This window comes from Taudactylus pleione, unplaced genomic scaffold (genome assembly GCF_031769625.1).
Source record: "Taudactylus pleione unplaced genomic scaffold, aTauple2 ptg000080l, whole genome shotgun sequence".
In the NCBI taxonomy this organism is placed as follows: Eukaryota; Metazoa; Chordata; class Amphibia; order Anura; family Myobatrachidae; genus Taudactylus; species Taudactylus pleione.
This window is the reverse complement of record NW_028284482.1, coordinates 41792-69754: the sequence shown is the minus strand read 5'-3', so window position 1 is coordinate 69754 and position 27963 is coordinate 41792. Positions and strand designations below refer to the sequence as shown.

Below are 27963 nucleotides of genomic sequence, written 5' to 3'. Positions count from 1 at the left end.
TGAACCCATCAACCATTGATGGTACAGCTGTCAATGGCCATCACTACAGTATATAATAAAAATTGCTATTTTTATGGTATACGGTGTTTAAAAAAATATTTTTTTTATAAAATCGTGTTGGAAAAGATTTAAAAAGATGTTCTTGACCTTATTATTATTATTATTATTATCCCAAGGGTTCTGCAGCGCCTTACAAAGTTCAGAAACAGTACATAAACAGTTGAACAAAACAAGAAAACAGTGACATACAGTACAAGACATTGCAGGACAAGTACATGGTATATAAACATTTGGAGTATAGAGTAGACAACGATCTAAGTAAAGGAAGGAAAAAAACATCAGGAGGAGGCGGAGAAATACATTAAAATAATTAATGAGAGGCTAAATACAAAGGTATAAAAAGGCCATCTTAAAAAAATAATAGTGACAGCATTATAAGGTAAAAATACTAAAAACCATGTTAAAGTTAATCAGAAATTAAATATAACGGTGTAAACTGTAACAGGTAACATGACTGCACCAAGCATTTCTCTCGTTCGAGTGTGAGACCTTGTCGCATCCAGAAGCTTGTTGAGCGCGATTGGGATGCAGCATGAGACTGCCCCCAAACCCAGTCTAGGGGGGGGGGGGTGAATTGAAAGTGGAGTGGTAGCATTCCTGAGCTGCAGTGTTTGAGAGATTGCTCCATTTTGGTTTAGAAAGTTGTTCAAAGTCCAAATCCAGTTCCAACTCCGGTTCTCAGGCTGGGTACACACATAAAGATTCTGTCCAACCATCCAACTAGTTGATTGGTTGGAATGAATATCTGGTAAGGTATGAAAGCAAATGACAATCAGCAATTTGCTCCCAAATGACGGAAAATGGACAAAAACTGTTGTTTGAACAAATTGTTTAGATCAAACATTTAACAAACTTGTCTGACGACCATTTTCATCTGTTTTCTGGCATTTAGGAGCAAATTGCTGATCATCAGTTACTCACATACGTTACCAGATTTTCATTCCAACCAATCAACTAGTTGGATGGTTGGACAGAAAATCTTTAGGTGTGTACCCAGCTTAACTCCATGCTTCAGATGACATGCTACAATGCAGGCTATAGTGGCAGGCCAAGCCTTTGCAGGCTTTTAAATGATTCCACTTTGTAGGAGATGCTGGGTCAGCTGGTACAGGGGGAGGGTTGGTGGGGATATTGCAGACCCACAATTGCAAAACAAACTTTCAATACAGACTATTCTTACAATTAAAAGCATCAGTTATGGAAGATGGCATTCATTTACCTGAAAAGAGATGAGATGAGAGATGGTATTAAAACTCAACTCCGGTTCTAACTCCATGCTTCAGATGACATGCTTACGATGCAGGCTATAGTGACAGGTCAAGCATTCACTCATTGGTGATCAGATGGAAGGGCTGGGAGTGCATCAGGATATTCCTGTGGGTGAGATCCCCCACCCCATCAGTAGTGCTAAGAATTTTAGTGTAAATTAGTCTTAGGGACTCTAAATTATTTCTCTCTTTTATTTTTAAGAAAATATTTGCATTATAACTGTTTGTCATTTTATTAATATTTTTGTAACTAAGCCTTGAACATATTTTTTGGATTAAACACATTTAATCTAGCATATTCTCTGTGATTCTTATTGAACTTGCGTGTCTGGATAGGCCCATGCTACATATTTGTGTGTAATTTGAATGTGATTTATTATGAATCTATTTGGAGATCGCAGACCTCCGGAGAACCGTCTGCGCGGTGACAGAATTATCGTGTATTTTGGTAAGTGACCGCAGTGCGCCGGCGTCACAACCAGCTGTTGTATCTGCGAGTCAGCCCGGGTTCGTGACAAATTGTAGTTCAGTTCGAGAGTAATTCAATCATAAAAAAACAACATTTTTGGAGCGGTTTTTGGGAAAAAAAATTGTCAGTTAAGTGGTTAAACAGGTCTTTCACAGTAAAAATGGAGGTGATACTGTGAAGTCAGAAATTACATACAGTACAGGAACATCAGAAGTTGCACTGGCAAAGAGTTATGGCCAGGAAGAGACTTATTTAGGCTGTGGATTGGATACAGAAGTCATGTGCTACCTGACTAAAGTTCTTAGCACTTCTTAGACTGGCTGACTAGCAATCACCTGACTTGACAAAATAGGATTTATACAAAATCTGTCCTGCAGGGACATGTGAGTGCTGAAACGCTAGAAAGCTTAGTACAAAAACTGTTTTTTTTTTAGTCCGGCTTGTGACACTCGGCTTATGGTGTTGCCCTTAGTGTGTGGTATTTAAAGGCTGCCTTCAGAATAAACTTTTAGTTATAACGGCGATCTCTTCTCCTGTATATGCTTTAGATGGGGTTTTCTAATGCCCATGTCTCCCATCCTGAAGTCATTCTGTACAGATCTTCAGAATCTTGTTTTGCAGTTTTGCAAGGTATTTATCAAAGCTGGGAGAGAGATAAAATTGTAAAAAATGAATTACCAGGCAATCAGCTGCTAAGTATCATTTTTGAAACACAGCCTGCAAAATGTAATTTGGAAGCTGATTGGTTAGTACTTTATCTCTCTCAATTTTATCTCTCTCCCAGCTTTGATAAATACCCTTGGAGAGGTGTATTAATGCTGAAGCAAGAGCCACAAAAAATATTTTTACTGCAGTATTTACTCTCCAGCAGTATGGAGAAACCCCATGCCACTGCTGTGTGGTGGATTGAAAACCATGGTGCAGATGTATTATAGCGGCACTTAACATGCTGCTATAAAGCTTCCTGCTTTGTCTCTTTACCGAGGCAAAGTTGGAAGAACTACCGATGAGATGTATTAACATCTCATCGGCCGTAGCGGGTGAGTGATAACTCCCCCCTCCAGAACACAGCGCATCAGCCTAGTGCTGATGCCCTGTGTCTCAGTCCAGACCTGCTCCACTGAGCATGCGCGGTATCGCACAAGTATCGCAAGATCTCGCGTGCAGCCCTGGGCCATCAGCCACCGCAGCAGGGACAGTGCTGTCTCTGCTGTGGGGATAGTGCATTGCCAGGCTGTAGCTGTCGATAGCGACAGCTGCAGTGGGCAGAACGGTCAGGCGAACTGACTGTTCATACATAGCCCTGTCTATCAGCGCTGCTATCTTGTATTGCCCAGACCCAGTGGCTTATCTATAATGGGTGCCCCGCACCGCACACCCTGCACCCATTTTTTTTTTTAAACTTACCTGTCCGTGGTTCCACGTCGGGTCTCAGCGCAGCTCAGAACAACGGAAAATGGCCGCCGTGGCCATTTTCCCGTTGTTCTGCGCATGCGCAGTAGACTCCGTGCACTTGAATGTGCCCGGAGTCTACTGCGCATGCGCAGAACACCGGAAAATGACCGCCGCGGTCATTTCTGGCGTTCTGCGCATGCGCAGTAGACTTCGGGCACACTCTAGTGCTCGGAGTCTACTAATGCTCCGGTGATTGGCCAGCCGCATCAGTCGGCTGCCAGCCACCAGGGAGAGAGGAGGGGGCCCTGCACGGTGAGTGCAGACAGGCCCTCTCCTCTCTTAAGACGCTCCTGCCCAGACCCCCAATCATACATTAGGGAGAAGCGGTATGTGCGCTGATGCCACTTTGCCGGTTAATAAATCTCCCCCCCATGAGAAGGTAAGCAGATTTTAGTAAATCTCCCCTCTGATTTCCAAAACCTTTGGTGGAAAAAAGCAAGTCTTTTTCAGCAGAATAAGATGTGCAAACTCCTGTAAATAGAGGAACATACTTTAAGTATGCTCCCTCCACCCTTTTATCTACATTAAATCTCATGCACGATGAGATGAAATATAATTTTGACATGTTGTTTCCAATAATTCTCATAACATAAATGTCCCATTCAAGCAACTCCGATCATTAGATTAAGCCAGTGGTTCTCAAACTCGGTCCTCAGGACCCCACACAGTTCACATTTTGTAAGTCACCTAGCAGGTGCACAGGTGTATTCATTACTGGCTGACACATTTTAAAAAATCCACAGGTGGAGCTAATTATTTTACTTGTGATTCTGTGAAGAAAACCTGGAAAACATTTACTGTTCGGAGTCCTGAGGACCGAGTTTGAGAACCCGTGGATTAAGCTAATGTTTTGAACCACAAATACATTACCATTTTAGCTTGAACAAACCATGTGAATGTCTGTAAACTACTATGCATTTGTGCAAAATTAAAGATGTGACAAAAAGAACAATTATGCTGTTGGATTTCCCAATATGATTGATTTACTATAAATTAGAGATGAGCCTGGTTTTGGCTAGGATCTTCCCGCCAAGTTTGGATCTCAGAATGAGGCAAAATGTCATATTTCACAGACATCTCGGCACAGATGTCCATGAAAGATAGTATAAATGAGCATTAATGTCTGATTTCTACATTTGTGCACTGTATACGATATAATCTAGTGACCTCCAGTGGTTATCATCTAGAATAGCATTCCCAAAATTATCAATAGTCTTGTTTTGACTAGTTTGGGCTGTTTCAGATAGGATGGATAGTCGTTATATGCAAGTGGTAGTAGATTTAGCACATATACTGTACTTGTGTAACATCTTTAGATGTGCATATATTAGCTACCACACTTACATTTTAGCATGGTGCAGAAGTTGGAAAGTCCCAGGCTAATACTGACCACATGCTGCAATAGGATCCAGTCAAAATCCGGACAGTCCGGATGCCAGTGCTTAGAATGCCAGCGCCGGAATCCCGACACCTGTCAGAATCCTGGTACTGGCATCCTGATTGCCGGCATTCCAACGGTAAGTACTGGGGTTAGGCACTAGGGGGGAGGGTTAGGCACTAAGGGGCCCATTTATCAAAGTGCATTTGAGGTAAATTCCCCGAAAACACCTGTTTTCGGGGGTTTACCTCAAATACTTAGTATCCCCCGAATGTATGAAGGAGGGACCGCAGCAGGTATCTCCGATACCTGCTGTGATCCCTCCATTGCCGCTGGCAGCCGCCTCCCCCATAGGTTTCTATGGGGGATGCGATGCTGCCAAATGTATCAATATCAGGAATGCGAAGCATTCCCGATGTTGGCCCCAGCAGCTAACGCTATCTAAAGATAGCGTTAGCCGCTGTTTCCTATGGGCACTTACCGCATATCAGCCGGCGGAGGGATCTGCCAGATCCCTCCGCCGGCAATGGGCGCAGCTCATGTGCAGTCCGCGGGACTGCGCATGCGCAGACACCCCGACTGCCCTCCGGAGACATCGCAGGGACGGGCTCTTTTCGGAGCCCGTCTCCCTGCATGTCCCGGATAATACATCCGGCAGATAGGATCGCATTTTGCAATGCGATCAGGGGCGGTACTGCATGCCCTGATCGCATTGCAAAATGCGATCATTAATAAATGGGCCCCTAAGGGAGGAGGGTTAGGTTTAGGGCACACGGAGGGGGAGGTTAGGTTTAGGCACCTGGGAAGGAGGGTTAAGGAGAGGGACAAGTGTCGGTGTCCTAACCCTGCTGGGATGCCGGAATTTGGATTCTAACTGCTGGGATCCCGAACCAAACCTGCTGCAATTGCAGCAATACTGGGAAAATGCCAAAGTTACCATCAAAATAGATAAAACTCATTCAGTTCATTATCAAACATATTGTTTAGGCCGCGATAAAAGATCCTGTCTGATCCGAGGCTTTTTCTGGGACCAGATAAATTGCTGAATCAGGGTCTGATTCAGACCCGCTCGTCAGCGGTGTGCGCTCACAAGCGGGTCGATGGTGGCCCAGTGCGCATGACGGTGCCGGCTCCATCGTGAGCATGCGCGAGACCCGGATAGCGACGGGCAAGCCATCGCTCTGGGTCTCGTACCAAAGGGGGCGTGCTGTCGATGGTGAGTGACAGCACGCCTCCTTTGGTGGGCGTGGCTGCCCAGACGGAGGCGTTCCCATAGGGCCGAAAGCACTCCAGGGCTTGTGGCAACGAGACCCTACCACAAGGGTCTTGTCACAAGCCCGATGGTCGCGATGGTCTTGACCACCCACAGCTATGCGAGCGGCCAGGAGGCCGCTTTAAAAAAACAGGGGGCCGGCCCTGATTCAGAGCGAGCGCTCTGTCAGAGCATCCGGCTCTGAATCAATCCCTCAGTATTTTCAGAGAACGAAACCAAGAATCAGGTAACAGAATAGGTAGAGTTTGAAAGAGGTAAAGGAATTTGGGAAGCGTAGTCATTTAACTATATTAATTTTCCCTAGCCAAGAAAGCTGCTTCAAATGCCAGTGGGAATAATCCGACCAAATAGAGTAGAAAAGAGAGGAGAAATTAGTAGCAAAAAGTTGTGACAAGTTTATGGTCATTTTAACCCGTAGGTAAGTGATATGAGAGGGATGCCAAATGAATGGAAACATGGTTTGTAGACCTGCAACCATGGAGGCATGAGCGGAAAGGTTTAGAGCCCAAGATTTTGAAAAATTAATTTTGAAATTAGTTAATTTCCCAAACTGTTCAAACTCACGTATTAAATGTGGCAGGGATGTCACCGGATGGGATATGATAGCTAATAGGTAATCGCGAATAGAGCCAATTTGTGTTCTATGCTGCCAGGTAGAATATCATAAATATGGGGGTTGGCCCATACGGATCATGCTAGTGCCTCCGTACAGAGAATGAAGATCAACAGCAATAAAGGGCAACCCTGCCGCGTGCCATTGTTTATGGAAAAGGTTACAGATAGACCACTGATCTATACCCTCGCCAAGGGACATGAATACAGGGCTAAATCCTATGGAGAGCAAGAGGACCCAATCCCATGTGAATGAGCAAAGACCTCATAAAAGACCAACTGATTCTCTCAAATGCTATTTCTGTGTCGGTAGAAAGTAAGATAATTGGAGTATTCATCTAAGAAGTGGAAAAATTAACTAGATTGAGGACTTTCGTGGTATTGTCACGTGCCTCATGACCTCTGACAAATCCCACTTGGCCATTGTGGATCAGTTGGGGAAGAAGGGAATGTAACCGGTTGGCTATTAGTTTGGCATATAATTTAAGGTCAACGTTTAATAGGGATATGGGCCTGTAGCTCGGGCACAGGATGGGGTCCTTAACTGCTTCAGGAATAACAGAGATGTGAGTCTGCAGAACTGTTTAGAAAATTGGGATTCCGCAGAGACAGTGTTAAAAGTACTTAGCATCAAAGGGGCTAATTTGTCCTTAAAAGTCCTATAATAAGCTACAGTATTGTCAAGCCATCAGGGCCTGGGCTTTTGCCAGCAGAAGAGAAGAATATAGCTATCTCAAACTCTTGCATGGAGAAGGGACGTTCTAGAGCGAATCTATCTGAAGGGGAAATAGTGGGGAAGTAAATACAGGAGAGATAATCTAGTGCATCCTGTGAAGTAGGCAGAGTGGATGGTCTAGAGGAAAGATTAGTCAAGTTGTAGAGAGAAGAGTAATACAGTATTGCTGGAAGCAAGAGGCAAGTTTGGAGATTTCAAAATGAGATGTGCCCGAATTGTCTTGAAGTGTGTGTGTGAGTCCAGATACTCGCTGAGCTCTCAGGGCCCGGGCCAAAAGTTTTCCCAGTGTGTTCCCACATTGATAGAAGCGGCTCTTGCACTTTCTTAAGGACAATTTAATATTGTCCATAAGTAGTGTACTAAGAGCATTGCTTGCTTCCGAAAACTTATAATAATCATCTCCGGACATGGTCAACTTATGAGACGCCTCGAGTCATTGAATTTGCTGTAGTAAGGCCGAGATTTGAGTAGATTTTTTTTTTTTTACGATATGAGCCTAATTGAATGAGCTTGCCTTGGATGACGCATTTATGGGCCTCCCAGATAGAGATTTCAGACATTGTTGCGGTGACATCATGGGCATGTACTCAGAAAGAGCCAAATCAAGCTTGGCCTTACAGTAAACATCTTGTAGAAGGGACTCATTAAGTCGCCACATCCATTGTTTAGAAGAGGAGTGTGGGAGGGTCAAAGGGCCTGATTCAGAGCCGCTCGTAAGCGGCCGCTCGTTCGTTCCGAGCGATGTTAGCCCAACTGCGCATGCGTACGGATCGTTATACGCATGCGCTAACCAGTCAGTGTGGCCGAAATTCATGTGCTCGCAAAATAGCGAATGCCTGCTATTTTGAGTGACAGAAAGAGGCGTATGTGGGTGGTAACAGGGGAAGGTGCTTGAAAATGGGAAGTGGAAATCAGAACGCAGGCGTGCTTAAAGGTCAAAACGGGCGTTTTATGGGTGTGCATATTTAAAACAGCAGCGTCATTGACCACGTCACTGGGTTATTTTATAGTCAGAACTGCTCGCAAAATTGTGGTAGCAAACACCAACCCCAAGAATAGCGAGCAGTTCATACCCTTGTCGATGTACTCGATTAATCTAATAAATAGCGGACATGACGTAGGATGCGAGCGGCCAGGGGGCGTATTTTTCCAAAAAACGAACGCAAGTTTTGTTCGCTCGTTCAGACATAGAGGCATGAACAGACCGCAAACAGCGAACGGTTCATTTGAATAGCCACCCCTAGTTTTAGAATGAACGACCACAAATAGCGAGTGGCTCTGAATGAGGGCCAAAGTCAATAAGACTGGAGCATGATCTGACAAGGTTATCAGTCCAATAGTAGCATCAGTGAGCATGTGGAGATGTCTATGGCAGAGAAATAGGTAATCTAGATGGGAATAAGTGTGGTGTGGGTGAGAATTAAAGGAACAGTTACGACCGGTAGAGTATAAAGTTGTGCAAGAGTCAGCCAGCTGGTGGTCATGAAAAAACTTCCTGACCTGCCGATATTTAGTGGAAGAAAACATAGGGGCGTTAGTAGAGATATCAAGGAGGGGGTCTAACGTCCAGTTGAGATCTCCATCCAAAAGTGTGATACCTTGAATTAAGGGATTGAGCTGGTCTAAGGCGGACCTAAGGAAGGTATGTTGAGCTTGATTAGGGGTGTATATATTAATAAATGTAAAATCCTGATTGTAAAGCTGGCATGTGAGCAAGAGGAGTCTACCTGGAATCAATCTGTCCACTACTACATTGGAGATAGAGAGCCTCCATGAAAAAAGAATTGCAACACCTTTAGATTTCCCATTAGGGTTATTACTGTAGAAACCAGTGGGATAATGTTTATCACAGAGAGATGGGGCCTGTATGCCTAATTTAAAGTGAGTTTCTTGGACCAGTGACTACCTAGTACGCCCAAAGGGAGCATAAAACTTAGACCATTTTTCAGGGATATTCAGGCCATGGGCCTTTATGGAGGAAACTAGGAGTTTAGTAGTTGAAGACATCAGGGAGGGCAGAGGAGATATGGATATGGCAGATCCTGTAGGAGGAAGTGTGGAGGAAAAGGGAGAACAGAAAAAGAGGGGATAGGGAAATGGCAGAAAACATACTTTAACAAAAAAGGAGATAGAAACAACAATGAAAAACCCACAACTGAGACCATGGAGCAAGAATCATGATCCAGTGTCTCAATATTATGATGCATCACGCGGGTAGAGGGGCATAGAGGGGGCAGTATCAACCTTGTCCCCAAGTACATAGCAAAATTATAAAATCTAGACAATGACATCAGAACAGAAAAATAAAAAAGGAGACAGAGAAGACATACAAAATAGCAAAAATATCACCAATTGAGATAGTCCAAGACAAAAACATGTAAATAAACAGTAACAGTTATAAATATATAATGATGCAAGAAGAGGAACGTAATCCCAGGAAGGGAAAGAATTTATCAGGCAATCAGGTGTTGGCCCTGGGCTGATGTTGAGGACTTCGGGCCATCTGCCAAGATGTAGCGAATGTTGAAGTAGAAGGCAAGTCCATTTGTGCCAGAAGCTCTTTCCAATCAGGAGTCTCGACTACTGGGAAGCCCAGGGAGGAGCAGAAGGAGGGAAGGTCAGAGGGGCTGTAGAGGGAGTTTGTCTTGCCTGAGAAGGTTACTTGCAGGTGCAATGGGAAGCCCCATCTGTATTTTAGTTTAGTCAGTCAGCAGACATAGAGCTCAGCATTGTTGCAATGTGTGCAATAAGTCCTGATAGCTATGGATGACATAGCCGTTGAAGTCAATTTCATCCAGTTGTCTAACCTTATGCATTATTTCCACTTTTTGAGAGAAATAGTGAAGCCGACAGATAACATCTCTAGGCCGATATGAGGAGGAGCCACGAGGGCTCAGGGCTCTATCGAATTATATTTTGTCATTCGGATCATTGCCGAGGACCTCATTGAAAATCTTCATCAGAGAATCGATTAGGTTAGAGGGGAGGACATCCTTGGGCAAACCTCTGATGCGTATGTTATTTCTTCGACCACGATTGTCTAAATCCTCCACCTTTAAGAGACAATAGCTCCATAGATTGAAGAAACACTATAGTTGTCAGCCTAGACAGAGTAGTTGCAGTTCCACCTAACTCACCCTACCTATCCTGGCCTTAGCGTTGACTCAGCTACAAACTCCCATCTGAGCCGCGACCACGTGTTGTGCCGTGTTGGCGCCGCTTGATGACGTAGGACGCCGGACGATGCATATGGACTGGTAGCAGTAATTGCTTCACTGCTCCCTGGACACTTCCTCCAGCTCTCCAACGCGTTTTGGACCTCAGCAGGTCCTTTATCAAGGATGGGGAGTGATGTCTTAGTGAGCTATTTATAGGATAAACTATTGAAAAAAAGGGTAAAAACCGGATATCCTGTTCCGTAAGTGTGCAGGAAAAGGGAGGTAAACACATGTTTATCCTGTTCTATACTCCATATTGGTTTATGCCAAAATGATGGGAAAGCAGGGCGAAACAATACACAGAGAAAGAGGAAAAGGAAAAGATAGATATAAGGAATAAAAATAAATGAAATGAGTGTAACGAAAAAAAAATGTTAATAGCTATAATTAAAAAATTTTTTTTTTTAATTTTTTGTAAAAAATGTATTATAAAAAGTACTAAGTGTTTCTTTATAGAAATGCTTTCAATTCTATGTCGATGTTGAGTCCATTTGATTCCAATGTACTCATATTATAGATGCACCGCCCGACGTCCTACATCATCAAGAGGCGCCAACCCAGCACACCACATGGTCGCGGCTCAGATGGGAGTCTGTAGCTGAGTCAACGCTAAGGCCAGGATAGATAGGGTGAGTTAGGCGGAACTGTGATTATATTACATCGCATCCCATTGCGGGATTTATACTGCATACTGGCACACCTCCAAACTAGTCTATTAAGACTATAAATATTAATACTGTTTATGCTATCCTTCTTGTTACCTTCTTTTCCACTTATTCCTATTGTATCCCTCTCCTCTTCGCCCCCCTCCCCCCTTTTTCTTTCCTTGCTTCAATTATCATTTATTCTCTAAGTTCTGTTCCATTCTTTTCTTATTTACTTATTGTTTTTATATATATTTTAATTAATTTATTTTTTTATGGTGCAATTCCTATACAGTTTCATACCAGCGCTCATACATTTATAAAGTTCATTTTATCCCAAACAACTGAGCTGCAGAAAAACAAGCGCAAAACACCACTCTATCCCCATCACAATTAGACAGAGTAGTGTTGGTGGTATCCTGACTTTCTTCCATGGATGTAAGGAGATCTGAGAGTAAGGAAAGATCCTGATTAACAGAAGCCAGTTCCTGTCTAATAGTGCTTTGAATATCATGTTTAGTTGGCAGGGTCTTAACAGAGAACAGGACTTCCTGTATCCGTGGCCCGACGTAGCGGTGGGATGGGAGGAGGAGTCATCCATGGCCAAAGGGCTAGGAAGGTTCTATGGAACCAGAGAAGAATCTGAAGAGTCTGGAGTGGAGTTTCGTTTAAAGGGAGTTGGCAAAAGGAAAGGACGTAGGTTGATTGGGGTGGTTCCGTTCTGGGATGAGGAGCATCTTTCTTATGTGCAGACTTTACGGTCTTGCCCATGGCGTATAAAGATTAGCAAATGTAGGGAAAAGATGGGCAGGGTATATGTGTAGTACCATTAAGATGTCATATAGAAGTGAGGCAATTGAGCACCGAGCCCCATAGGCCAAGAACTAGGCAGCCATTACGGTCACAGTGCATCCAGTCTCATGATAGCATGTAAGGGGTCATAGTTGTGGTCATCCAGTTTGCAGACAGGGCTCAGAGGTTATGGCAGCGAAAATAGAAATTAAAATGTGAGACAGAAACCGGATGTCTTTTGGACCTGCAACAAAAAGCAGGCACCACAAGGTGAAGCTTCAGAGTAACACCAAAATAGCAGGGGCTCAATAATGTAAAAAATTATGGATACTGTTTCCAGCAGAAGCACAGTCCTGTTATAGAAATACAGAGTAGAGCTGCAGAGGATATTCAGTGGGGGAAGTAGGAGCAGCAGCAGGGGCCACTAGTTATTCCTGTGGGTGGCAGGGAAGAGGTATCAGCCAGAAGGTGATTCGAGTAAATCTCTTACCCAGGCTTGGCTGGAGATGCATGGGAAATCTGGCCTGCTGGTGTCCTAAGGGCAGCCACAGAGGTAGGAGCCAGCTAGGAGAGGGTCACTTGCAGCTAAGGGGAGGGAGGGAAGACCGGAGGTCTGCAGCATGCAGCAGCAGGTTGAGCTTCAGCAGAGGGTCCGGGCCGCTCGGTGAGTATCAAGATGGTGGCTTCCTGCGATTCACGGCACTATATGTGGCCGCTTCCAGGAGGCGCTTCCAGGAGGCTAATAGTGAGGTCTGCGTGAGGACAGGCCGTTAGGAGAGACGCAGCAGGACCCCTTGGACGTAGCAGAAACGTTTTGTGTCGGCCACGCTGATGACGGGACAGCTGCGGGTGTCCTAAACTCAAAGCCGCGGCTTCTAAGCAGCCAGATCAGGAGCTCAAGGCCACTCTGGAGCTCAGGCAGCGGGACAGGGATGCAGCAGGAGTCTAGGGACCGCCGGATGTGTAATGTGGCCCGCGGTGTGGAGCTGATCGGGTCCTTTAAAGGTATACTGGGCAGGAGCAGTGTACCTACACATCCGTCCTGGCTAAGCTACGCCCCCTTTTTAGCTATATGTTGATGTTGTACTCTTGTCTCTAAACCTGGCCATGTTTATGCCTTACATCATAGCATGCCCATCTACCTGTTTTATCTGTTTTCTCCCTTCAATTTTTTTTCTTTGATCTTTGTTTGGCTATTAGGGCTGTAGGTGTAGGCCAGCTAAGTGTCATTTGGATGCATTTTGTATAGTTTTGGGTTATAGTTGACAATTTCTTTTATGCTACAAGTTTGTTCTTTTATACTATTGTTGTGCACCGGCCACTTTTCGTGTTTTGTGTTTTGGTTTTGGATCTGGATCTTTCTTCGTGTTTTGGATCTGGATTGGTTTTGCCAAAACCACCCTCCCGTGTTTTGGGTTCTGGATTTTGTGTTTTGGATCTGTATTTTTTTGGAAAAAAGCATAAAAACAACTAAAATCACAGAATTTGGGGGCTTTTTTGTTCCTACGCTATTATTAACTTCAATAACATTAATTTCCACTAATTTCCAGTATATTCTGAACACCTCACAATATTGTTTTTAGGAAAAAAGGTTGCACTGAGGTAGCTGGATGACTATGCTAAGTGACACAAGTGGGCGGCACAAACACGTGGCCCATCTAGGAGTGACACTGCAGTGGCAGACAGGATGGCAGTTTGAAAAACTAGGCCCCAAAGACTATATACTGCAAAGACAAAAAAGAGATGCAAGATAGAATTGTCCTTGTGCCCTCCCACCCACCCTTATGTTGAATAAACAGGACATGCACACTTTAACAAACCAATCATTTCAGTGCCAGGGTCTGCCAAACGACTGTGGCTGAAATGATTGGTTCGTTTGGGCCCCCACAAAACAAGCTGGCAATTAATCTGTCCCTGCACAAACTGGCATTACAGAGGCAATATGTCATCCTCATCCTCCTCATCCACCGATTCCTCACCCTCCTCAGTATTGTCCTCATTCTCACAGAGTATTAATTTGTCCCCACTGGAATCCACCACCACAGGTCCCTCTGTACGTTTTGGAGGCTGGTCTTCCTGGAAGAATTGCTAATTCATTTTGATGAACATCATCTTCTCCACATTTTGTGGAAGCAACCTCCTACGCCTTTGGTGACAAGGTTCCCGGCTGCACTAAAAACTCATTTGGAGTACACACTGAAGGGGGGACAACTTAGATAAAATAGAGCCAATTTGTACAGGGGCCTCCAAATTGCCTCTTTTTCCTGCCAGTACAGGTACGGACTGTCTGACATGGTGTCAACGATGTAATCCTCCACCATTCTGTTAATGGTGACAGTATCATATGCAGTGACAGTAGACATGTCAGAAATTGTTGCCAGGTCCTTCAGTCCGGACCAGATGTCCAAACTTGGTCCTGCCTGCCCTGCATCACCGCCAGTGGGTTGCTTAGGACACCTAAGTTGTTTCCTGGCAGCCCCAGTTGCGGGATAAAATGAAGGAGCTGTTGACGTGTCACGTTCTGCTTCAGCTGATAGTGTTTTCACCAGTAGGTCTTTGCACCTCTGCAGGCTTGTGTCGGCCGGAAAGAGAGACACCACATAGGCTTTAAACCTAGGATAGAGCACGGTGGCCAAAATGTAGTGGTCTGATTTCAACAGATTGACCACCCTCGAATCCTGGCAAAGCGAATGAAGGGCTTCATCCACAAGTCCCACATACCGAGCGGAATCGCTCTGTCTTAGCTCCTCCTTCACTTTCTCCAGCTGCTTCTGCAAAAGCCTGATGAGGGGAATGACCTGCATGCTTTTGTCATTTCTCAGAAAATTCTGCACCACCAAAGCAAAACATAGGACGTGCTGGAATTTGCCCAGATGTAATGCCCGCACAATATTGGTGGCGTTGTCAGATATCACAAATCCCCAGGAGAGTCTAAGTAGGGTAAGCCACTGGGCGATGATTTCCCTCAGTTTCTCTAAGAGGTTGTCGGCGGTGTGCCTCTTACTGAAACCGGTGATACACAGCGTAGCCTGCCTTGGAACGAGCTGGTGCTTCTGAGGTGCTGCTACTGGTCATGCTGCTGTTGTTGCTGCGTAAGGCAATACATCTACCCAGTGGGCTGTTACAGTCATATAGTCCTTAGTCTGCCCTGTTCCACTTGTCCACATGTCCGTGGTTAAGTGGACATTGGGTACAACTGCATTTTTTAGGACACTGAGGACACTTTTTCTAACGTCTCTGTACATTCTCAGTATTGCTTGCCTAGTGAAGTGGAATCTAGACGGGATTTGGTACCGGGGACACACTACCTCCTTCAATTGTCTAAATCCGACTGCACTAATGGCGGATACCAGATGCATATCTAACACCAACATAGCTCTCAAGGCTTCAGTTATCGCCTTTGCAACAGGATGACTGCTGTCATGCTTCATCCTCCTCGCTAAGGACTTTTGGAGGGTCAATTGCTTAGCAAAATAAGTAGTGGTGTTCCTACTTCCTCTCTGGGATGATGAACAACTCCCAGCAGCAACAACAGCAGCAGCAGCAGCAGTAGGCGTAGTAATGCCTTAAAAAGTCCCATGGACGAAACACGTCCATGGGACTTGCTGCCCATTGTCTGACCACGCTGAATTGTGCTGTAACTGGTTCCTGGCTACTTCCAGTGCCTTCCTTCTTCCGTCCTGGTGCGGGGAGTTCCACTAAGTCGCGGCCGTGCCTAGCCCTCCTATGATTGGAACCATTACCAGCTTCTCCCCCAGCTCCGTCTCTCTGACCGGCTTTCTCCATATCTAACCCGAACAGGGAGCCACTGCACCGGAGTTTCCTCATCAGCTTGAGACCTTAATGCTGGTCAGTAATTGTAACACATCTTGTATTAAGCACTGTGGCGCCCGACAGGGTTGATACTCAGCTATACTTTAACACGCCAACCTGTGTCCTCCACTTTACAAGCGTCACGCTGTTCACATCAATCGGATACTATAGACGGACACAATTGTAACAGTACGGTGGACACCCTGTTACTATATATCATTCATGAACCTGTGTCAAGTGTTAACAACTGTTGCACCTTAACTGCATACAAATTTATTGACTGTTATTTTATTATCCGGATTATAGCACAGCTTTATTCACCATTCAGCTATTAGCAACATTATCCCTATTTTTATCTGCCTGTATCATTTACACAATTAATATTCATATGGTTTTTATTTTATTTTCTATTTTTGCAATATTCATTTGTCTTGCTTCATTTAATTATGTGTATTTTATGATTCATTTTTATTAAATGTACATTTCATATTTATCTTTGTTTACCAGCGAGGTATTTCTTTGTGTTGATGTAGCAATGCAGGATCCTCCGGAGGAATCCCGGATAGGAGAGTCAGTCATGCTAGTGACATGGCCTGCAGGACTACTTCGAATCCTGACTGAGGAGGAAATTGACGAGGAGGCAGTTGACGGTGTGGTTTGCAGGCGCTTGGATACAACAGGACAAAGGGATATAGGTGTCCCTGGACTTCTTGTGGTCTTAGCCACAGTCTCTGAACTTGACAGTAACTTTTTATGAACGCGCTGCAGGTGACGTATAAGGCAGGATGTTCCTAGGTGGTTAACGTCCCTACCCCTACATATTCCACATCTACATATGGTACATATGGCAAGCCAGTTGTTGTCCGGATTTGGATAGAAATATTTCCAGACCAAAGAGGTGGAATGTTCGGTCTTCTGCCCAGGCATGACGTGATGGGATTTTTCATCCCACGGACGACAACTTTCTCCCCCCGGTGCTTGATTTAAACAAACCACCTCACCATCAGAATCCTCCTCGTCAACTTCCTCCTCAGCACCAGTTACACCAATATCCTCATCCTGTTGTACTTTAACAGTGACATCTTCAATTTGAATATCAGCAAGTGGACTGTGGGTGCTCCTTCCAGCACTTGCAGAGGGCGTGCAAATGGTGGAAGGAGCCACCTCTTCATTCCAGTGTTGGGAAGGTCAGGCATCGCAACCGTTGCCACACTTGGACTCTCCATGGGGATTTGTGATATCTTCTTAGAATTAGAATGCACAGTTCTTTGCTGTGCTTTTGATAGCTTAATTTGTTTCATTTTACTAGCAGGAGGGCTTCCATCGTCATGTGAAGCTGAACCACTAGTCATGAACATAGGGAAGGACCTTAGCCATTCCTTGCCACTCCGTGTCGTAAATGGCATATTGGCAAGTTTACGTTTCTCCTCAGAAGATTTAAATTTATTTTTTAAGGTTATTTTCCTGAACTTTGTAATTTGGGATTTTATATGCCCTCTACTATGACATTGGGCATCGGCTTTGGCAGACGATGTTGATGGCATTTTATCGTCTATGTCATGACTAGTGACTAGTGGCAGCAGCTTCAGCACTAGGAGGAAGTGGTTCTTGATCTTTCCCTATTTTATTTTTATCAGACAAATTTTTGTCCTCCATTTATGTGATATTGATATACGTGCGACTAAGGCGCACACAAACACAGAAAAAGATTTTTTTTTTTGGAGCACTTTGGGGGTTACACCACCCTTCAACAGACGAGCCACCTGGCCCTTGACTTATGACACAGGCACACGTTTGGCGCTGCTACTTTGTTGATGCACGTGCGGCTACAGCGCACACAAGTCACAAGCACAGAATTTTGTTTTTCAGGCAGTTTGGGGGTTACACCACCCTTCAACAGACGAGCCAGCTGGCCCTTGACTTATGACACAGGAGCACACTTGGCACTGCTATGATGATGCATGTGCGGCTACAGCGCACACCAAACAAAAAAAAAAAAAGGTTTTTTTGCACTTGGGGGGGAGCACCCCTGATGGACAGAGCACCCCCTGGGCAACACTACAGTACCCCTTTAGGACTACAGCCTTTATGGGACACTGCACACAAGTCACAAACACAGAAAAAAAATGTTGTTTTTTTTCCGGCACTTTGGAGGTTACACCACCCTTCAACAGACGAGCCAGCCGGCCCTTGACTTATGGCTCGTGCGCAGCGGCGGATTGGGAATGTAACGTGGCCCTGGAAAATTTTTTGAAAGTGGCCCTAGGTCGGCTTTCCAGAAGCGTGGAACAGGAGTTTTGTGCCTGAAAAAGGGGGCATGGCCTTGTGGAAAGGGGTGTATACTTGCATGAAATGGCATGCCCACCAGCTAATTCCCCAATTTTCATCACCCTGGGGGCATGCCCAGTGCTCCAATAGCTACTGGGCATTCCCCTAGTCCCGCTCTTCAATGAGTAGACAGAGCAGTGGGTGAAAGGGGGGGCCTCACATATTAAAATAAAAAATCTATACTGTTTTTGTGTGTACTGCATAAAACTACACCTTACCTATATGGTGGTTTTTCTGTGGGGAACCTCTGAAAAAATTGTTCCTCCCTGGACAGACAGTGTCTTCAGTCGGTATTCGCTATTCAGATCACATGGTCCAGAAGGCGCCTGTAGGAATAAAGCCAATATCATCATCATGCAACAAAGGTTCAACCAGATAATACATAGTAACGAGAGTTTTGGGGCAGGGCATAATGTGAGTTTCCCTGATCAAACAATTTTATATCTGTAAAATATATTTGCTAATTTTGGTACCATATATATCAATATGGTTTCTTTAGAATTGGTGTCTTACTAAAGATTACAGCAGCCTTTTCTTCTACTCCAAGTAGCGGTACTACATGTGTGTCTCTGGCACCATTCTACTGTGTCTCTCCAGGGTTGTCACCAATGTGTCTCCACAGCACCAACACCGTCTCCCCAGTGCCAACCCTGTGTGTCTCCCCAATGCCATCTCCTCTGTGCCCCCCCTACAGCACAATTAGCCCCTCAGCACACACTAAACCCCTTACTGCCCACCCCACCACTCAATGACACCCCACTGCCCCCCTACCAGCACACACTGACCCTCCTCATAGCACCATGCCAATGCCTCTGCTTCACTATACTGGGGACCATAGAGGGCATTCTAACCCAAGCCCTGCTCCCTTATGCAAAAGGCATACTACCCCATACAACTACACCACACCCCATCCAGGGGTAACACCATGCACATGCAGCTGACCTTAAGGCTCCCCCTGCACAACAATAACAGGGAACCCACCAAGCAAACAACCTTAAAGGGCTCAATACCTTGTTGAAAACAAACAGGTCCTGCTTTATCTTCTCCCTCTGGTGGGTGTGCCTCTTTCTTCTTAATTGAAACTTTTTCATATTTGCCAGGTGCCTTTGGTCCTCACACAGCAGCCCCCAATCTCCTCCACCTGACACAGCTGGAGCTCCTCACACCCGCTATCACTGCGCTCTCCTATGCCTCACAGTGCCTCTCTCCTCCATCTCACACTGACACTGCCCCTAGCAGCTGATCACACACCTGAAGCTCTTCACTCAGTGAAGAGTGAAGTTCATTGTATGCAGCCGTTGTCACTGCCGCTCTCCTCCACTGCACAGAGCCCCCAGTGCCTCTCTCCTCACACTGCTCCCAGCAGCGCCGCTCACACAACCAGAAGAACTCTCCTGTATGGTTGACACATCTCCAGTAGCTCCACCCACGAAGCTCGGGAGCTCACACAGCCGTGGCTGCCGGGTAACTTGATCCATCAGCAAGTGCTGCTGTATCAGCTAAAACTCCACCCCCATGGCCCCCTCCCACTGACTCAGCAATGAATTGACTGAAGACTCCTGGACCAATAGGCAGGAGTCTGCTGCCATTTAAAAAAAAAAAAAAGTAAAGGAAAGTAAAGAAACATGTTTTCAGTGGCCCTGGCCCACCGCGAAAACTCCAGATGAAGTCAATGGCCAATCCGTCCCTGCTCGTGCGGCTAAGGCGCACACAAGTCACAAACACAGAAAAATAATTTATTTTTATTTTTTTCCGGCACTTTGGAGGTTATAGCCAGCCATCCCTTGACTTATGACACAGGCGCACGCTTGGCGCTGCTATGTTGATGCACATGTGGCTACAGCGCACACAAACAGAAAATAAATAATTGTTTTTTTTTTGCACTTGGGGGGAGCACCCCCTGGACAACACTACAGCACCCCTTTAACTACTACAGCCTTTATGGGACACTGCACAATACAGCCCAGCCAGCCCCTATGGACTTTGGACACAACCCCTAAGGACAAAAGCAGCACCAGCACAGCAAACCCCCACCCTCCCTCTTCACTGTCCACAGCCGGACTCAAAAATGGTGCAGACGTGGGGACCTTTTATAGAATTCAAAACCTGCAAGAATCCGAATGGTGACGTTTTGCCTCGATTTCAGATCCGAGCCAGGCAGGAAAACTCTAACCTGACTCAGATCTGGCTCGGATCAGGGGGGCTCGGGGTGGTTAGGATCTCAGAAATCTGGACCCGCTCATCCCTATTTTATACGTATATGATTGTTATTCATTTTGCTATTACATAGTTCTATTTTGTATACTGTACTATCCCAACACCTGAGCTTGGTGGACTCTCTTCTCCTCCTTGCAGATCTATTCCTTTTTTTCCTGAAGGCTCAAACATTTCTTACTGCAGTGCAAACCCTTATCTGCGGTCTTGTTGCCCAATTTGGTAGCTTTACTTTTATCATATTTGAAAACAGCAGGGAAAGTGAAGAAGTCACACAGGATATAATCTGATTTACTATACAGAGATATAGCCCAATAGTGATAATGACATAATCCTGTGTGTATCAAAACTATTATACACAAGGGGGTGTTACTCCCTCTCCCTACCTAATATGACACAGACCGAACAGTAGGGAAAAAACGAAAGTATATGGGAGTGTTCTTGTCTCTCTGACCATCTATATATTGACATGGTACTTTTATTGTATATAAATGTATATATACCCTAAGGCAGTGGTTCCCAAACTGTGCTGTGGCACCCTGGGGTGTCAGGACACTTGCAGGGGTGCCTCAGGTTGGTGGTCTAGCACCAAATCAAATTTAATTGTGGAAATTGATGAAAGTCTCTTTTCCCGCCGTAAAAGAGAGAGGTTTCCATATGCATGATTTTAGAGCGAGTGCGGCCAGTCCATGAAGAGGACATAGGGGGTCTTTCAGACCCACTCGCGAGCGGCAGTACGCTCACAAGTGGGTCGATGTTCCCCACTGCCCATGCGCACGACGGAGGGAGCTCCGTCGTGCGCATGTGCGAGACCCGGCGAGCGAAGGACTTTCCATCGCTCTGGGTCTCGCACCAAAGGGGGCGTGCTGTCGATGTTGATTGACAGCACGCCCCCTTTGGTGGGCGTGCCGGCCAGATGGAGGCGTTCCCATGGGAACGCCTACCGTCTGAAGCCGGCCCCACTGACATCACTAGTGATGTCAGTGGGAGTGATTTTGGCTCTGATAGAGCCAAAATCACTCCAGGGCTTGTGGTTGAGAAACCCGACCACAGGGTTTCACTCGCAAGTCCGATGGTCGCGATGGTCAAGACCATCGCGACCATCTTTTGGACGCTCGTATATGCTGTGGGTGGTGACCCACAGCTATACGAGCGTCCAGGAGGACGCTCCATATTAATGGAGGAGGGCCCTGATTCAGAGCGAGCGCTCTGGTCAGAGCGTCCGGCTCTGAATCAGGGCCATAATTAGTACTTATCCAGCTTTAATATGTTATTTACAAAGTATATTGTGCTGCATAATTCCAGCATATAGAGGACCAGCAATCACAGTAAGCCATTAGATGCGGCAGTAGAGCCATCCTGTCTGAGCAGAATGTTTTTCTTCAGATGTGGGCACCATTCCAGAGCATGGGAGCAAGTCCGGGAGTCTGAGGGAGCAGCAGAATAACCTAGCACTGCCCTGGACATATATATGTACATATTGGTGGTGCTAATCATTTCATTTGTGATACTGAGAAGAACATGCAGCGCTAGTAACATTCTATTATATTACTATTTCTACTGTGGTCATGGTGTGGGCCGGGGAGGGGGGTTTCCAGGCAGACGGAACCCCCCCCCCCCTGCATTTGGCTATGGTGTTTGGTGGAATTTGCAGAAAAAGCAACAAATGTTTTGTTGTCCTCGTCCCAAACCGTTCAGCATCTACTCTCCTCCCCATTATTAGAGAACGGATCAAACCTGGCACTACAATCATATCGGATTGTTGGCGAGCTTATGCAGATATTGGTAACAGTGGTTTCCAGCATCTAAGAGTGAATCACACCTTCAACTTCGTGGATCCCGAAGCACTAGCAAATACACAGAAGATTGAAAGGATGTGGGGATCTGCTAAGTGGGGAAACAAAAAAAGAAGAGGGACGAACAGGAATTTCCTCAAGTCGTACATGGCCGAGTTTATGTGGAGGACTAGCCTGAATAACCATGATCCTTACAAAGTGATTTTAGAAGATATTTCAAGTTTTTGGCTGAAAAAACCACAGAAGAATCGGAAGTAGCAGCAGACGTCACCAAAAGTTCTATATAATAAGGTAAACATGACACTGACAGTCAAAAGTTCTATATAATAAGGTAATGAGTCCGTAAAGTACACAAGTTCTTCCATTTTAACTTATGCAAAAATGATTTAATAAAAAAAAGGGTTATTTTTTTTAAGATTTGTAAAAACAAATTTAGTTTTTTCAAACATCGGAATATCAGAAGCACCATCGGGACTTTCAATTTGAGACCGATTTCAGGCACCAGGTACACTAGGGTGGTGAGAGGGGAGGTTAATTTAGTTTTTCCCAGCGGCTGCTAATCTTTGCAGCCGCTGGGTGGGGGGTCCTGCTTTGCTGATCAATCAGCAGTCCCAAGGTTTTAATGAACTGGAAACAAATAAATGTGGAAAGCTTGCAACCACATGATACATACTATGGAATTCAAGGATAAATTTAATCAAGTACACAAGATACGAGACTTTATTACATGTAAAACTCCAGGGGTAGTATATTGTCTGACTTTCCCCTGTAAAAAGAAGTATGTTGGTATGACCACTAAGCCCTTGAAACAGAGGGCCTGATTCAGACCTGCTCGCAAGCGATATGCGCCCGCAAGCGGGTCGATGGTGGCCCGGTGCGCACACGCGGCGCTCACTCCGGGACTCACTACAAAAGGGGTGGCTGTCGATGTTGATCGACAGCTCGCCCCATTTTGTAGGCGTGGCGGGGGGTGGCTTCACAAACGGAGGCGTTCCCATGCGAACGCCTGCCGTTTGTGGGCGGCCCTACTGACATCACTAGTGATGTCAGTAGGTGGACTTCCTGCTCTAATAGTGCAGGAAGTCCACTGGGGCTTGTGGCAACGAGACCCTACCGCAAGGGGGTAGGGTCGCATAAGCTGAGGCCGCAACAAAAAAACAACACACGCCCTGATTCAGAGCGAGCGCTCGCTTTTTGCGAGCGGCTCTGAATCAGGCCCAGAGAGTGTTAGAACATGTGGGCAGCATAAGGAATTTAATGGCAGACCTGACCAGATTCAAACAAATCACATCTGTTGCGAGACATTACCATGAACAACATCAATGTGACTCTAGCTGGGCATCCACTATACAATTTTCTGTCAGATATCTGTCCAATCTGGCTGGTTGGTATGAAAACCTGGTAATGTATGGGAGCAAATGACAGTCGATCATATGGTTTTAAACACTGAAAAAAGGACAAAAAAAATTGTTCAAATTGGTTACATTCGTGTATTTTAAGCTGCCCATTCACTAGCAGACTAGCCCCTGAAAGATGAAAGATCAAAAGATCTTCCCAAATCGTTCATCAATTCCTGATGATCGTTATCGTTCATGTGCATGAACAATTTGTGAACGATTGCACAAAACGACCAAAGACCATAGACCAACGATTATACATATGGTATATTGTAATCTTCCCACTGCCACCTATGACAGAGGGACCTACTGGTCCCTCTACACCCGCACCTATGCCTCCTTTGGATCCTGATCACTGCTGGCCACAGAGATCGTGACCCGGCAGCATCACCCCGCTCCCAGTGTGGCTGCAATAGCAGCCGCTACCTATATACAAGCAGCAGACAGCTTTCGTTGGCCATGGCTGTTTCTGTGTCCCGATCGCTTTTGCCAGCAATGATCAGGTGGTCTCCTGAACCACCAATCCACCTGGCCGCCTATATAAAGTGGAACCCCTAAATAGTGGCTACAGTAGCATTTCCCCTTACAAGTCCCCCCAGTAGTAATTCCCCCTATATGTGCCCCTAGCAGTAGTTCCCCAAAAGTAGTGCCCTTTTATAATACCCTGATTGTGATGTGTAGATGACTGGGCTGGTGCATTTTCAATTTAGCAGGTCTTGTGGGTTGTTCACGGTATGCAGCTGTTAATACCTTACAAATGTGGTTCAAAAAGTTTTAAAATAGAAATATATTACCATCCTAAAAAACCCCATAAATCTGTGGAATCAAACATTGAGCAAACCCCAAGCCCTACCTAACAACCTCTAAAAACACCTTTTCATGTGATTTTATTTGGAAAGATTCCGTAATAACATTAAATAAGGAGACCACACTTTTTTTTTTAAACAATTTATATTATTAAAACGTATTTCTCTGGACACTATACATTAAAATATACAGGCCAATGAGGGACTCGATACCAAGGACTATTGAAATCGAGATCGAATCAGGCACTTCAACATTTGGTCACATACAGTAAGGACCATTTTAGTGATGCCAACATCAACAGTGTTATGGGAAAGACCCAGAATGTCCGGCCTGATTCAGACCCGGTCGCAAGTGCTGAGCGCTCGCAACCGGGTAGATGGTGGCCCATGTGCACACGACAGAGCCGGCTCCATCGTGCGCATGCACGAGACCCGGATAGCGATGGGCAATCCGTCGCTCCGGGTCTCGCACCAAAGGGGGCGTGCTGTCAATGTTGAGTGACAGCACACCCCCTTTGGTGGGCGGGCCGGGGGGTTGGCTGCCCAGACGGAGGCGTTCCTATGAGAACGCCTACTGTTTGGGGGCGGCCCCACTGACATCACAAGTGATGTCAGTGGGAGAGCTTTCGGTTCTGTTTGAGCCGGAAGCTCTCTGGGGTTTGCGGCCACGAGACCCTACCACAAGGGTCTTGTCGCAAGCCCGATGGTCACAATGGTTTTGACCATCGCGACCATCATCCTGGCCGCTCGCATTAGCTGTGGGTGGCAACCCACAGCAATGTGAGCGGCCAGGAGGCCGCTCCATAAAAAAAAAAAAGAGGCCCTGATTCAGAGCAAGCGCTCATTCAGAGCGTCCGGCTCTGAATCAGGGCCTGTGTCCCCAAAAACAGCACAATAAAGACCAGAAAGTCACAACATTCTGAATGCAGGGGTAAATGAGGTCAAAAAGCCCACCAATGGCACTATGACCCCACTGAAGTTCATTCTGGTGAAGGAAACTAAAGTAAAAGGAATGAACAAATTTTTGCAACAATGGAAAAAAAAACACAAACAAAAATAACTAATTCAAAAAAGTAACAATACCTGAAGAGTGGTCTGTGCACTCTGCCAAACAGAATGCACACCGCTCGTGGAAGCACTGGGATAGGGATGTGGTGGGGCTGGGCCAAATGACGCTTCATAGGTGTGGGGAACTGACGGAGGAGGAATTTGTATATGGGGACACATCGGTCTGTGTCCAGGGTATGGGAAAGTGCCTGAGGCCGAGGGGGTGGGCTGAGGCCTAGGATATAATCCTATATTAGTGTATTTTTCAAAATTACCCTCAAGACCACTAACCATAGCATTATATACTATCCTCTTGAAATTAAGTTCCTGGTCAGGGGCCATGGCCTTCATTTCATTAGCGATGTTTATGCCAAAAGCTATATCTGCATCCGGGGGCTTCTGAAGAACCTCCTCCGCATGTTGCAAAAATCGCTTACCCCTTGATGGTCCAGCGGCAGGAGTCCTAGATGCCCTCTTCCTCTTAGCGGCGGGGGCCTGGGAAGAGAGTGGCTCAATGGAGGACTCTGAAACCTCTGTGGGCTCGCTGGAGGCAGGTTCAGGGTCAACGTCCAGCACCATGGACTAAAAAAAATAAATAAAAAAACATTTTTAGGAAATAAATTTTACACATACTTACCAATAATCAACAATTAACAATAACACAAAGATAACATTTGATTTAAAACAATATAAAAAAATTATTTGCTCTTTTAAAACAAAATACATTACCGGATCCTGACTCAAAGAGTCTTTACTGAGGACATCAGCAGCCTCTGGCTCCAGCGAGCACCATGACCATCTCTTCGGTTCCTTCTCCAGCACAAACTTCAGTAGGTCATAGTACCAAAGTTTGGGCTTCCGGACCTCATCTGCCCCTGCTCCAGAATGTTGCGACTCTGGGTGCTTATTGTGCTGTATGAGGAAAACAGTTCAGAGATTCTGGATCTTTTGCTTGACCAAGTCGATGTCGGCATCACTCTCATAGTCCTACACTGTATGTTACCAATTTGTTGAATGCCTGATTCTTCTTATCACAATTTAAATAGTCCTTGGTACCCATTTTCCACAGGCATTCATTGGCTTGGTAAATTTCAATGAATCGTGTCCAGAATGCATGAGTTAGGCCAGCCATTTCTGGGGAAGAAAAGAAAATAGAACAAAAAAAAAATTAAAAGAACATACAACAGATAGATTGATTTACTACAAATAAGTAACAAAGGGTGGAATTCAATTCAGTGCGATGTAGAATATCCAGGGAGGAAGCTCCCGCAGCTATTCAATACACGCACTGTCTGGCCGGCCTAAGGACTTTGGTTTATTAGTGTTTGGTTTATTAAAAAGAGAAAGAGATAGAGACAGAAAGAGAGAGCAAGCGAGAGCATAAAAGTAAATCAATATACACACACACACACACACACACACACACACACACACACACACACACACACACACGTGTGTGTGTATATATATATATATATATATATATATATATATATTGTGATACTTGGGGTTAATTAGCTTGGTAGACTGGGGTCAGTGGTGCAGTGAGTAGGTGCAAAATTAAAATTAGAGTCCATATGTAGCATTCCAGTTAAATAAACATAAGTGTTGCTTTACTTCCAGCATGTGAAATCAGGAAACAGAGAAATAATAAACAAACCTAGCCCTTGTTTAGGGCACTAGCTCACTTCTTGAACCCTCTCTACAGAAGCAGCTACTCTGCATGAAAGTCTCTCACAGTCTCTGAGATCGGTGGTCCTTCCTGCCACATGCAGGACTGGACACTGGCCTCCTGGCCTGGTATAGCTTCCTTAGCTTGTTGGCTACCGCCTCTCACAGTCTGGCCTGCTTCCTTGCAGGTACCATAGCTCAGTCCCAGAGTTGGATAGCCTTCCCTGTAGCTCACAGGTCTAGGCTCAGGTCTCCTGGCCCTCATTGGCTTGCTAGCACAGTAAGCTCTGTTTGACTGGTCTGCCTCAGTCCTCCCTGGACTGAGTTCCCTCGGTAGCCATTAGGCATCTTCCCACAATGCCTTTCTAGTCTGTGTGGGTGGATTATTATTATTATTACCAGTTATTTATATAGCGCACACATATTCCGCAGCGCTTTACAGAGGATATTTGTCCATTCACATCAGTCCCTGCCCCAGTGGAGCTTACACTCTATATTCCTTATCACATGCTCACATACACACTAGGGTTAATTTGTGTTGAGAGCCAATTAGCCTACCAGTATATTTTTGGAGTGTGGGAGGAAACCGGAGTACCCGGAGGAAACCCACGCAAGCACAGGGAGAATATACAAACTCCACACAGTTAGGGCTGTGGTGGGAATCGAACCCATGAGCTCAGTGCTGTGAGGCAGTAATGCTAACCATTACACCATCTGTGCTGCCCCACACCACACCATCTGATCTCCCCTGCCACACACAGAATCTGCTGCTCACCAGTGCCACCTCTGGTTATACTGCCACAATATATACAGAAAAAGACTTAGAGGGTGCAAATGAATAGAATGTCTTTCATTACACCATTTAAATACTAAATGGAAATTCTTCTTAGTATTCAGAATTAATTCAAATTGTCACCAATAAAAAGTCTTAAAAGGGTTCCTTTACAGAAAATCCAGTTTTTTTCGGTATGTTTTGATTTGTACGT

General features: G+C 45.4%; 1 long non-coding RNA gene across 1 annotated transcript in view; it reads right to left on the bottom strand.

Annotated features, from left to right (window-relative positions):
• Positions 1-1038: 1038 nt before the first annotated feature.
• Positions 1039-27963, bottom strand: part of LOC148532225 (uncharacterized) — a 68316-nt gene continuing 41391 nt past the window's right edge. The window contains exons 3-6 of the long non-coding RNA XR_015877752.1: positions 26036-26440; positions 25744-25888; positions 18265-18372; positions 1039-1279 (exon numbers count right to left, since the gene is read on the bottom strand). This is a non-coding gene — a long non-coding RNA (uncharacterized LOC148532225). The remainder of the gene's footprint in view (positions 1280-18264; positions 18373-25743; positions 25889-26035; positions 26441-27963) is intronic.